General features: G+C 47.5%; 1 pseudogene; it reads left to right on the forward strand.

The window, feature by feature from the left end:
* The first annotated feature begins 11,401 nt into the window (after positions 1–11,401).
* On the forward strand, positions 11,402–11,849 carry LOC146610178 (histone H1 pseudogene; annotated as a pseudogene).
* Positions 11,850–13,391: the final 1,542 nt, after the last annotated feature.

Raw genomic sequence — 13,391 nt, forward strand, 5'->3', positions numbered from 1 at the left:
ATCAAGCTCCAGTTAATTCAGCTATTTTCTTACAAGCTTCATGTATGCCTTTTTATGAGACGCCCCAGGTGGTCATATAATGCAGTACACGACTATTCACCTTTTCATGGAGTGAGTGTGCATGCAAACAAGCATCTAACCTTTGGCTGTGAATGCGTGTGTTGCTAGATTATGAGGAGAAAGATAATTGAATATGATATAAAGGGCAGAAGAAGAGCCCCATTCCAAAATGAGAACACTATCATTTGAAAAATGTGGCACCCACTCTGACACAATGATTGCTGGCATGAAAGTAAAACTCATTACAGAATATTAATGGAGATATTAGCCATCAAAATAGGATCATTTCTGATGAGGCTATTAATCATCTTTGTTCTTTAAATATTGAGGAATACATTTCATTTTGTCAATCTGGGGTTCAAAAAAGATATAACATTGTGGAAAAGGCTTACAGTCAAGGTTACTCCCTGGCAAGATATCCCCTTCATAGGCTTGTAATCTGCTCAAAGGATTAAAACATTGAATTAAATTAAATGCAAAGTTATGGTTGGGTTTGATAGATTACAACTGAAAAAAGGTTAGTGTTGGCACCACCCATGTCTCTGTCAGGAACATGATCATGACACATTAATGTCATCTAAGGCCATAACTCAAATATATCTTTATGCATAAGTAGTAATACGATGGCACCTGTCCAAGATGGCGGCCAACCAAACCGGTTTGACAACCGGTTTGACCGGTTTCGTGCGTGTGCGCATGCGCGTTCAGTAATACGATGGCACTAGTCCAAGATGGCGGCCAACCAAACCGATTTGACCAGTTTCGTGTGTGTGCGCATGCGCGTTCAGGTGTGGAAATACCACAGGGGATCAGAGGGGTTATATGAGTTTATGTGTTTTTAACGGGGTTTTAATTTAATCAAACCATAGGGTTTTTAATTAAACTATTTTTATCACTTAGGTGTATCGCAACATTCAGTTATGCATGTGTTCTTAAAAGCAATTCTTTGTTTCTTGTTTCATTCTTGGCGGAGTGGAAGCTGTTTTGGTTCACAGTGCGCCTTAACAAAGAGGGTGTGCTCTAGTCAAAAGTGTTGGTAATAGTGTTTTAATCACACTAATTTTCTAAATCTGACAATGTCTCAGCTTGCAGTGAGGCATGCATTTTATTTTATAAATGGCACAAATGGGAATTTCTTCTGAATGGGTGATGTCAGCATGTTCACAAGCGTTTCATTTAATCAAACCCCTAGTTTTAATTTAACTAGTTTTTACACATCTACTGGGGTTTCTTTCCAGGGTTGATGCGATCATTTTATTTAAAAATCGGGATTTCGGAATGTTGAACTAAGAGTGAGACAAAGCCAGCCAGCTAGTTTTTAACACAGTAAATGTTACAAATAGCATTCAGTCCTTTAGAAAATAAATGCTATAAGCAGCCAGTATCGCTCTTTTCAAACTAATCGTCTTTTAAATACACTCATTTTGTGATTCCGGTGTCAACACCTTGCACCGATGCAAGCATTTTATTTATTTAAAAACGGATCAAACGGGCCATTTCTTCTGTAAGGGGTTTCATGGTTTCAGAGTAGTTTTTAACACAACAGATAGTCGCAAATAACATTCAGCCCTTTAGAAAATAAACGCTACAGTGATACTTCTAAAACCAGTCGCCCAGACCCGCTCCAACTTTTCAACAGCTGGCTAATTGTTTGAATTTGTTCAGGATTGTAAAAGCCCACCGCGGGTATCACTAGTTGAGAGTACCATGCGAACAAGGGCCCAGCCTATTGTTTAAAGTGGCCGGTATTGGCTCTTTTTGTAATTCCTCGACAAGGTAAATGGGGCAGGTGTACCAGTCGGGTGGCGACCCCGCCTATTGTCTGAAGTATCGGCTCCTTTGTAATTCCTTGAGAAGACAAAAGCCCTGAAGGGTCTCATTTAAATTGATTGGAGACATACCTTTTCTTTTTGGAAACACCCACCCTATATAAAAAAAACACGCTCAGAGCCCGAAACCCTGAGCCATTTACGCCTCAAGATTCGCTGCAGAGCACACCATTTTCTTTGCGATCATCAACACTAACATCGTTCTTTATAACATGGACATCGTAAACGGTAAGTAAAACAAAACCTATTATTGGATTTTTAAAAAGTGTTATGTTAACATATTATAGGATATTCAAACTATTTTTTTTCCCTAAAACAAAAGCTTAACTTTTAGGAGTTCGGGAGAACGGCCCAGGGCCCTTTTCTTTAGAAACGGGCGCTTTTACAGCTGGAACTAGTCCTCTAACAGGCACAAGGTGTGTACAGCATTACTGGATTTTAAAACGTATGTATGTTTTAAACTAGCGATTGTTTTAAATTATGTAATAACGTTTTTGTTTGTTCCAGGGTTAACAAACTGAGCAGGAAAACATTCAGACACCGCGACCACAGAGCCCAACCTTACATCAGGTGTGTATACAACGGGATGTATAGTTGTGTATTATTTTTTCAAAAGAAAAAAAAATTAAAAAGAGGTTTAAACAATTACAAATGTTCTAAACTGACCGTTTTACACCTACAGAGCCACGCCAGAGAACCGGGTGTGTGGAGAAGCAGGACCATCCCGAATAACGCACACTACAAGGTAAGCATAGGCATATATAAATTAGATAAAAAGAGATAGAGAGGGAGACACGCTTATTCAGTTTGAAATGGGTACATGTATAAAATGTTTTAACACATGTCTATCTATCTTCACAGACTGCAGAACAGCACCCCTCCTCATAATGATCAGGACACCGTACGATTCCAGACGTTTTTGGAATGTTTAAGCAGTATCGACCTCCCAGAACAACAAAAACCTGGAGCTTTGTGCAACAGTGGAGAGTCAGAACAGATCTTCATCAGCGAACCTGCAACACCCCCGAGTGAGTGGCTACCTCGCGATTTCTCTGATGTTTTTGAGTACAGTATATCAGATTTTGATCTAGTTCATATACCCACCACCCCAGAATGTGACAGAAATAGCATTGATTCACACATAGATTTCGAAGAAGGCGGCATAACAGACTCTCAAATATCACCGGCGTATGATGCTTACATGAAGCTTCCAGACGCTCAGCCTGCTGAACAGAGTCATATAGCTTCAATAGCTGATAAATTATGTTTGATTGAAGCTAGACTCAATCAATACCACCAAGAAGCACAGGTACAAAGGCAACAGTTTACCAAATTCATAAACAAAGTGTGTAGTACATTAGACAACATCTGCTATGTTCTATTTAAACCCAGATTCCTTTTATAGTTTGCAGTGAAATTTCTTAAACCATTGTTTAATGGGACAGAAGTACAAGTCACTCTTTACTAACACACTGTAGATAAGTTTATTGCTGAACATCACAGCTAGCAGTCCCACACACTCTTTAGATTTTTGAAGTTTTGTGTGTGATGGTTTTGCCTCTCACACCTTACCCCTTTCTCCCAGTATCACAACAGTATGACTCCCAAAGTACGACTCAGTAAACAAACAAGGACTCTAAACTCAGAACAGAAAGATACTGTCACGGTCCGCTGTGACGGACCGAGTGGAAAGTGCGTGGAGGACTCAGGTGCAGACACGAGTGATAAGGAAGTGGACTTAAACAAAAGCGAGCCTTTTATTGTGGCTGATGAAAACACAGAAGCAAACCAGAATAAGGGCAGCACAAGAGCAATAACTAAACAGAAACCTAAACTGGGAATAAACTAAGGTAAGACTATGACTTGGAATATAATAGACCGGGCATGGAAACACGGAGGGTGGGAACACAGACGACGCGACACAGACTGTACGAAACACAGAGACTAAATACACATGAGGGAAGATCAGGGGAAGTGGATGCACACGGGGAACACAGGTGACACTGATAATCATAACAAGACACGGCAGGAGTGAACGTAACACTGATGGGAGATGGGCAAAGTAAAGCAGGAAGTACACAGAGGTTCAAACAGGAGGAGAGAGAGCACGGGGAGAACGCAGACATAACGGGCTGGGGAAAACATAGAATAAAGCACAAAGAGAGACGAGGGCTCATAAATACACAGAGGGGCACACAGGGGGTAAGAGTCACGAAGGGAAAACACATAAGGAACAACGTAACAGATCAACCCAGGAAGCATGGCCTAAATAAAGAACAAAATACAAAAATACATGAAAACTAAGAATACTGGGCCCACATGGCCCAGGACCATGACACCACCCCCCCCTAAAGGGCTGGCTCCCGACAGCCCAAACCCGAGATACAAAACACAAGCGAAACAGAAAACACCCCACCCAGGGCGGGAGGCGGGGGACCAGGACGGAGGGAACAAAACGAACCAAAAACAAGGAGCACGAGAACAAAACTGAGTCCACAAATACACAAAAGAGTCCAGAACAGGAAGGCCGAACGTCCAAAGAGGCCCGAAGGCCAACCCGAGAGGCGACAACACAAAAGTCCAGTCCAACCGTTCCGGAGGCCGGCCACGGGAAAGGTGGCCACGGCGACAGAACAGATCCGGAGGCCGACCGCGCGGAAGGCAGCGGCGGCGGCGAAGCAGTTCAGGGGGCCGACCGCGCGGAAGGCGGCGGCGGCGGCGAAGCAGTTCAGGGGGCCGACCGCGCGGAAGGCAGCGGCGGCGGCGAAGCAGTTCAGGGGGCCGGCAGTGCGCAAGGCGGCGGCTCTCCAGTGTCAGGCGTACTGGCCGAGGCCCGGTGGGCGCGGGACCAGACGCAGCACAGGCTGCAGCGGACGCAGCACAGGCTGCAGCGGACGAAGACTCTGAGGCTGCAGCAGACGCAGCACAGGCTGAGGCTGCAGCAGACGCAGCACAGGCTGAGGCTGCAGCAGACGAAGACTCTGAGGCTGCAGCAGACGAAGGCTCTGAGGCTGCAGCAGACGAAGGCTCTGAGGCTGCAGCAGACGAAGGCTCTGAGGCTGCAGCAGACGGAGGCTCTGAGGCTGCAGCAGACGGAGGCTCTGAGGCTGCAGCAGACGGAGGCTCTGAGGCTGCAGCAGACGGAGGCTCTGAGGCTGCAGCAGACGAAGGCTCTGAGGCTGCAGCAGACGAAGGCTCTGAGGCTGAAGCTGACGAAGGCTCTGAGGCTGCAGCAGACGAAGGCTCTGAGGCTGCAGCTGACGAAGGCTCTGAGGCTGCAGCTGACGAAGCACAGGCTGGAGCTGCAGCTGACGAAGCACAGGCTGGAGCTGCAGCTGACGAAGCACAGGCTGGAGCTGCAGCTGACGAAGCACAGGCTGGACCAGGCGTAGCAGAAGGTGGCTGGATGGGCTCCTCGGGCCCTCCAGCAGACGAGGCGTGAGGCCGGACGGGCTCCTCGGGCCCTCCAGCTGAGACAGGAGGCTGAACGGGCCCCTCGGACCCTCCAGCGGAGACAGAAGGCTGAACGGGCCCCTCGGACCCTCCAGCTGACGAGGAAGGTTGCTGAACGGGCCCCTCGGACCCTCCAGCTGACGAGGAAGGTTGCTGAACGGGCCCCTCGGACCCTCCAGCGGAGACAGGAGGCTGAACGGGCCCCTCGGACCCTCCAGCGGAGACAGGAGGCTGAACGGGCCCCTCGGACCCTCCAGCTGACGTGGCATGAGGCTGGTGCGGTTCTCCAGAACCCCCAGCTGACGAGGAAGGTTGCTGAACGGGCCCCTCGGACCCTCCAGCGGAGACAGGAGGCTGAACGGGCCCCTCGGACCCTCCAGCGGCGACAGGAGGCTGAACGGGCCCCTCGGACCCTCCAGCTGACGAGGCTTGAGGCTGAACGGGCCCCTCGGACCCTCCAGCGGAGACAGGTGGCTGAACAGGCTCCTCGGGCCCTCCAGCTGACGAGGCTTGAGGCTGAACGGGCCCCTCGGACCCTCCAGCGGAGACAGGTGGCTGGATGGGCTCCTCGGGCCCTCCAGCAGACGAGGCGTGAGGCTGAACGGGCCCCTCGGACCCTCCAGCGGAGACAGGTGGCTGAACGGGCTCCTCGGGCCCTCCAGCTGACGAGGCTTGAGGCTGAACGGGCCCCTCGGACCCTCCAGCGGAGACAGGTGGCTGGATGGGCTCCCCGGGCCCTCCAGCGGAGACAGGTGGCTGAACGGGCCCCTCGGACCCTTCAGCTGACGAGGCTTGAGGCTGAACGGGCCCCTCGGACCCTCCAGGTGAGACAGGTGGCTGAACGGGCCCCTCGGACCCTCCAGCTGAGACAGGTGGCTGAACGGGCCCCTCGGACCCTCCAGCGGGAACAGACGGCTGAGGTAGAAGGCAGTCTGAGGCGGAGAGAAAGCTCACGCCATTCCTAGCAGGCTCAGAAGCAACCTGTACTGCCGACGTGTGGACCCCTTTCGCCGTCTCATGAACCTGGGCTTCATGTGGTGCGACTAAGAGAGCAACGCTAGAAAAAGTCCCAGATTTTACAGAGTCAAAAACATGGTCTGTGATTTCGTTGCGTGCTCCTTCAAAGCAGTCACACACAGTTCCTTCCGCTCTGGAGCCCAGTTCCGTTATAGTCTCCGGCCCCGGCAAATCAATGCTCGTCTCACTCTGTTTCATAGAAGGGACGTGAGGCACGGAAACGCAGTCACTCACCGGAGTTAATGCGGTGCAACGGCGGCGCCGGCGCCGCCCCCTTCTGGTAGCTGGCGCGATGGGCGCTGACGGCACCAATGCAGAGGGTGACGTAGCGGCGATCTCCCCGTTGTCCGCCCACATCCTTGCCAGAATTGAGGCAGGCGAAGTAAAGTCTAAGCGGCTTGGAGACGGCGAGCGGCTGGTAGGCTGTGCAGCAGGTGAGAGTTCCTCCTCTGGGATGAGCCAGGGTTTCCACCGGAGCTCGTCCTCCCGATAAGCCCGTAACACCTGCTGACGCTCATCGTCCCCGAAGTCTATGGCCTCCACCGCCTCCGTGTGCCGGTTAGTGCAGCATGACGGTGGCGGAAACGAGGAAGCCAATCCACGGTGAGGCGATGGCTGAGTGGAAGTGGGCCTCAGCGTTCCCCCTGTCGCAGCCTCTGGCTCATGAGGCAGCGGCGCCGACACCCGTTTACGGGGTGGAGGTGTGGGTGCTGAGGCGGCATCCAGGACCCTCTGGGCCAGCGCACGGGCACGAAGCTCCTCCTTCAGGGGGCCCAGGGAGTCAAATGCCTCGACGAGGCGGGGGAGCTGTCGCAACCGCGGCTCCCGCGACATAATGGCGTCCACGGCCGCCAATCCCGTGGAAACCACTCTCGGATCCGTGCATCCGATGATGCGATCCATTACGCTGTGTGAATAAAACTCTCTGGACTCGAAGTGGGTAGAGCTCAGGCGTGATTTATTCCCCTGCAATAACATGGGACATGAATAACCATGGGTTTCAGCAACAGGATTCCGCCCAAACACAGCGAAAGCTTCATTGCTACTAACTATAGGCTTATGATCGTATAGTGGAACTCTTAGTTTTCCCAAATAAATAAAAACAAATATTGATTGAAAAATAAAATGGCAACAATACTTATCACGGAAAATAAAATAGAAACATTACTGCGTTGTGGTTTAGATAACAAAAGAAAAATTAATTCACTTAAATGCACATTCATGTAAATATAAATAAACCAAAGCCAAAATTCCCTTTTACGTACAATAGTAAATGGAACAATGCTGCCATCTACTGGGCAAACTTAATAAGCAATATGTCTTAAACAGAATTAGCCTGCAGCTCAACCATATACATGTTTCAAAGTACACATACCTGCAATAACATGGGACATGAATAACCATGGGTTTCAGCAACAGGATTCCGCCCAAACTATTGAGAGAAGTTCCAAAATTATTAGACACGACAGCCTCCTCTAGCTGTTAGCCGCTAGCTCCACGTGTCCATTTTTCTTACCGTCTAATCTATTAACTGCAAAACACGGTCATAAACCTGAAATCTACTCAAATACTACCGTATGGGCAGTTCATGCAGTTAGTGCACTGTCATATTAGCTTCAATGAGGATTTTCAAATATGTTTTAAACTCATGCTCTGTGAGAGCGGACGGAGAGGAACTTACCACAGCGAAAGCTTCATTGCTACTAACGATAGGCTTAGGGGGTAGCCCGTTTACCAGTAGCAGACTCCGCTGCGATAGAGCCACTGCTGGGGTCCACAACGCAGAGAGAATGGTGTCCCACGTCGAGGGAACCTTCAACTTCCACCGGCTCATTAGCGAGACCCTGTATCTCTGGCGTTTTCAGCAGCCAGTCCAGTGTCCTGTCATGATGATCCATCTGTGTTGACCTCACAGACCCTTGGTCATCTCCACTGTTCGGGTTCCCTCCGTCCAAGTCAGCACGGGAGGCCAGACCCCCTTCCACACCTAAGCCCAATGTTAGATTTGTATTGTTGATTGTCATTTATGCTTAGAAATATTTACTTATATATGCTTAGAGTTTTGTAATTAGTTGTAGATTGGTAGAGGTTTTGATCCTTGATAGTCTGCAAACTTTGTGTGTATTAGACAGCACTTTGGGAGCATGAGAGGTCATACCGTGTCTTATTGTTTTATGGTAGGATTAACGTAGCTACGTCTGTTCTAGTCTAAGTGCTCTTTGTTTAGATGAACTGCAGGACTTCCTCACCGTGTTATCTAGGATGAACCATCTAGGGTGAGGGGGAGGCTACCCTCTTCCTGACCAAGGATGTTTGACCCTTTGATCAGCAACACACACACACACACACACACACACACACACACACAGGCAAGGTACTCTTTGTTTGTATGTAGACGTCGTATGTTAATGAACCTATGCATATTCATGTAACCTCAATAAAAGGACAGTGTTACGGGAGGACGGACGAGAGCGACTGGGGTCAAGCGAAGGGACGGCGCTCTGTCCGGTCTCTCCCGTGCACGAGTAACATGAAGAACTTTGCCTATTTGTGTCTTGCTTAGCAGTGTAATTATATTGTCTTCAACGTTCCAGCGGATGGGTTCAAGCTACAAACCTATCATTAATTGGTCCTTCGAGCCGGAGCCCTGGAATCGCATTCACCGAGGGGAGGAGAGGCACGCTAAAAGACTGACGTCAGCCAGGAAGTTCCTGTGGATTCGCGGTCTGTCTTTTCTCCTCGATGAATGACGGTCGGCGGGATTCGGGCTGATATTACACTCTAAGCAACGCCAAGTAAGTTTAAAGAGGCCGACTCTATAACCGTGTCGTTGTGCAGTCTCCGCCACTGTGTGAGGCATTGAGAAGAGCCCGACTCTATAACCGTGTCGTTGTGCAGTCTCCGCCACTGTGTGAGGCGTTGAGAAGAGCCCGACTCTATAACCGTGTGGTTGTGCAGTCTCCGCCACTGTGTGAGGCGTTGAGAAGAGCCCGACTCTATAACCGTGTGGTTGTGCAGTCTCCGCCACTGTGTGAGGCGTTGAGAAGTTCGCTACTTTGTGGAGCGATACCCGGGTTCCTTGCTACTTTGTGGAGCAAGAGGTTCCTTGCTACTTTGTGGAGCAAGAGGTTCCTCGCTACTTTGTGTGGCGAGAGGTGAGTTCTCCGCCACTTTGTGGGGCGTTGAGAAGTTCCGCGGGGTCCAGATTGTGCTGGACGGTAGGCCTATTTTGTGTTGTTGTCATTGTCGTCGTCGTTGTTGTTGTTGTTGTGTGAGTGTGTGCGGGGCAGAACATGTGGTCTATGACACCGACTGTTGTTGTTATCATGGGTTTCTAAGCAACCAAGAGTAAGTCGGAGGGAGACAGACGTTTGTGCTGGACTTTGCTCCTGGCAGCACAAAGTATTTATGTAATAAAGAGAGAGAGAGCGACGGCTCCACAGCTGCGCGGGTTCACGCGAGCGCGGTCACGCGGGTTTCACACGGACCTGAGCCGTGCGGTTAATCGCAGGCTTATAAATGGAAGAGATTCAAATGTTAGAAGTTTTCAGAAAACACACTAGCCTTGAAGAGTGTGTGGAGACCATAGACGTAATTGAGGTGGATAGTTGTTAAAAGTAATCTACATTAAGCTTGTGGTTGCTTAAATTCAGTACGATGACATGTGAGGTGAAGTGATATAGATAAATATTTAAACTAATGAAGTGCATAGAGGCACTTGACCTGTGTGGAAGACTGTCGTCTTATTATGAACCATTGTTGAGATATAGAGCACACCTGTGAAAACAACTAATATGCTGAACCCTGTATGAAACATCTAAAAGTACATGATGGAGAAGCTGAATTGAATATGAAAGTGTAAGACTTTGCCGCTGTGGGCAGAGCAACTACTGTGTGATGTTGCGTTGCAGTTTTTTTTTTTCTTCTGAGCTGATGGGCAGGCTACACATTATCAGATCGAGAGCTGTCTGAGAACTACTCTAAGAGAGGGAAATGGCGCTATGATAACTGTGATAACTGGAGTGTGCAGCGTTTCCATGAGCAGTTTTCCTGCATCTTGACTCTTGTGTGTGGAGTGTTCATAGCATCAGCATCATGTTTTTGTTTATTTGTTTTGTTGGGTTGAAAATAATTAAATAAACGTGTGATCATGCCTATGGATCGCCATGGCACATATCTCCAGCCATATGATTTATTTATGCAGATGACAAAGTGAGTGTGAATGTGTCTGACATCACAGTGTTTTTGTGCACTGTGCAAGAGTAATTGCCTTTGATTGTGAGTGACAGCGGTGATTTTGCAGGTCACCAGCTATTGTAAATAAAAAAAAAAGAGTGAATAAGAGGGAGAATTTATATTGTAGAAAAAAAATAATCATAGGAAAAAGGTTTTGTGTTGATCAACCAAAAAAAACAACTATAATTTCATTTTCTGCTTTTAAGAAAGGACTGTTCACAAAAACACAGAGCGAGAGAGAGAGAGAGATATGTGTTGATTAAGCAGTGATGATAATAATGAAAATGTCTTAGTTTGTCACTTTCAGGTGAAAAGCAGACCTGAATCAATTTTCCACATGCAGCGGTCGGAAGAAAAGTTATAGTTTAACAATTGGAAACGTTCAAGCCAAGTTTCTGGCTGACTTATTTACAGCACGATCTGTCTCAAAACTCTCACTCTTCCCTGAAAAAACCTGATCAGCAGCGGCAGTATCGGAGCAGAGGCTGCAGAAGCAAAAGCAGCAGAAGAAGAAAGCAAACCCATCTTCCTGTCTGATTGAATGAATTCCACGGAAGGGCGAGCAAGATGGCGGCGTGAAGAGGAGTTTTTGTTCGAGCGCTTAGCACGAGACACTTATTTGACGTCTTTCTGGCTTTCGGGACTTTTTTGGAGATCAGCGCGCTAAGCTTGCTGGATTTGAGGCCAGGTTCTGCGGCGGCAGCATGTTGAAATGCTCAAAAAGGACTGAGTGACTCGGGCAAGCCACATGCGGCTAGCATGCTGGCTAGCGACCATAGCTACATGAAAGAAATGGACCCTTCATGATGCGCTCAACGTGCCGGCGCTGTGGTGGGAAAGGCTCCATCATAAACACGCCCTGCGCCCTGTGCAGAGGTTCAGGCCAAGAAGAAGAAGACGACGACTTCCAATCCCAAGAAGGTCGGCCCCAGTGTGGGCGAGCTGATTGTGAAAGCCGTGGCCGCCCTCAAGAAGGCTCTGGCTGCCGGAGGCTACGATGTGGACAAGAACAAGGCCCGTGTCAAGACCGCCATCAAGAGTCTGGTGGCGAAGGGCACTCTGGTGCAGACCAAGGGCACCGGGGCCTCCGGATCCTTCAAGATGAACAGGGTTACTGAGACCAAAGCTAAGACGCCCGCCGCGGCCAAAGCCAAGAAACCGGCAGCAGCTGCTAAGAAGTCGCCCAGGAAGGCAGCAGTAGCAGCACTTCAGCCACTAGCACGAAGTCAACCGCATCAGAGGACAATAGAATGAGAGTGGTGAGAACACAAATTTTATTTTTAATGTGGGAAATCAAAATTTGGGTTAGCAAACCTGGGGAAAAGAAAACTGACTGCTTAAGTTGGAAAATTGAGACGGAGTCTGAAACATTGCGAAAATAGAAACATATACAAAATCACACACACACAAGCAGAACATGCATTAACCCTACTAACAATTCCAAACACAAAATGACTCATGAAGACTCATAGCACATTAGTTAAGAAATGATTAAATAATAGCAGAGAAGTGTGTAGGAAAGGCAGCTTTAAGAACATGCTCTGCTGGAGATGCAGCTCCACAGACATGCATTAGACCTGCCTAATAACACAAACACATGTAATGAAAATTAGCTTGTTATCTTTCATCAGTGTTAAATTAGTGTCAATTTAGCAGACACTTGTTATTAAATACTGAATGTATCCAATGCAAAAAAATTGACTCTCCAGGTTGCAGGACAACAGTTTAACTTTTGTGGGAAAAAAGATCCTGGTTTGACCAACCAGTGATCAGACAATAAATTTAGTTGTTAAAATGGTAAATTGGGAGAAGCTTCCTGCTTGATTGAGGCAGCACATGTAATTTACTGTATGAGGGAAATTGTCTTTTGTGATACTATTTTGAACATGCTTTTCTGTCGTCCTGTCAACTTAGTGGGTTAATAGCTGATATGCAAATTAGTTGATCGGTTTTAGATTAATGAAAGGTGACTGAATTCTAGTATGAGTGAATGAGATGTGTTGGAGTTGTTGTGTGTTGAGTGGAGACTCTAAAACACTGAGTTTCCTGCTTTGATGTGCGAGTGAATCCTGTATTTAGATACACAACTCTGAATACGTCAGAACAGACTGTTTTGTGAAGTGCATGACAGCATGTCACATGTTTTATGATGAAGGGAAAAGGAAAATTGAATAAAATAGATCTGTGGCCTAAATGAGTGAAGAGCACAGACCTGGTAATTAAACTCATAGCTAATAAGACATTAGGATTATGTTGTGTGTTGTGCAGCTGATGGTTGATTTGGAGTGAATCTAGCTGATGATTTTTCTTTTGTTGTGAAGTTGAGCCTGCCGATTAGTATGATGGTATGATGAACCATGCTAATGGTATGATTTACCCTCCTGAGATGAGGAGCTTGTGTCATGACTTAACAAGGCCTTTTTATTTTGATACTTTCACAGTGCACTGAAAGTTTTGTTCGATAATCTCTGTTCTTTAAGCAGATCTGCACGTCGGGAATTAAAAGCGCTACACGTCGTCGAGAAAATTGTGCCAAGTGAGTTCTCCACATTTAAATGGACTCTAGAGAAAGCCACTTATTTGGGACAATTATTAAATGACAGTCCCAGTCCAAAAGGATTCAGCGATGTAATCCAAACTAAAGTTCTTCTTTTTCTTTTTGAAATGACGTCATTTTGCTGAGAGTGGAAACTAAATGCGACGATAGGTTCCACTATCAGCAAAGAAAGAAAGAATGAATGCATGAATGAGTGAGTGAAAGGAAAACAAACTGACTGACTGGTAAAAGCTGACAAA

Source organism: Diplotaxodon limnothrissa, linkage group LG20, assembly GCF_057381915.1.
Source record: "Diplotaxodon limnothrissa isolate DT_005_m linkage group LG20, D_limnothrissa_male_GT1.1, whole genome shotgun sequence".
NCBI lineage: Eukaryota > Metazoa > Chordata > Actinopteri > Cichliformes > Cichlidae > Diplotaxodon > Diplotaxodon limnothrissa.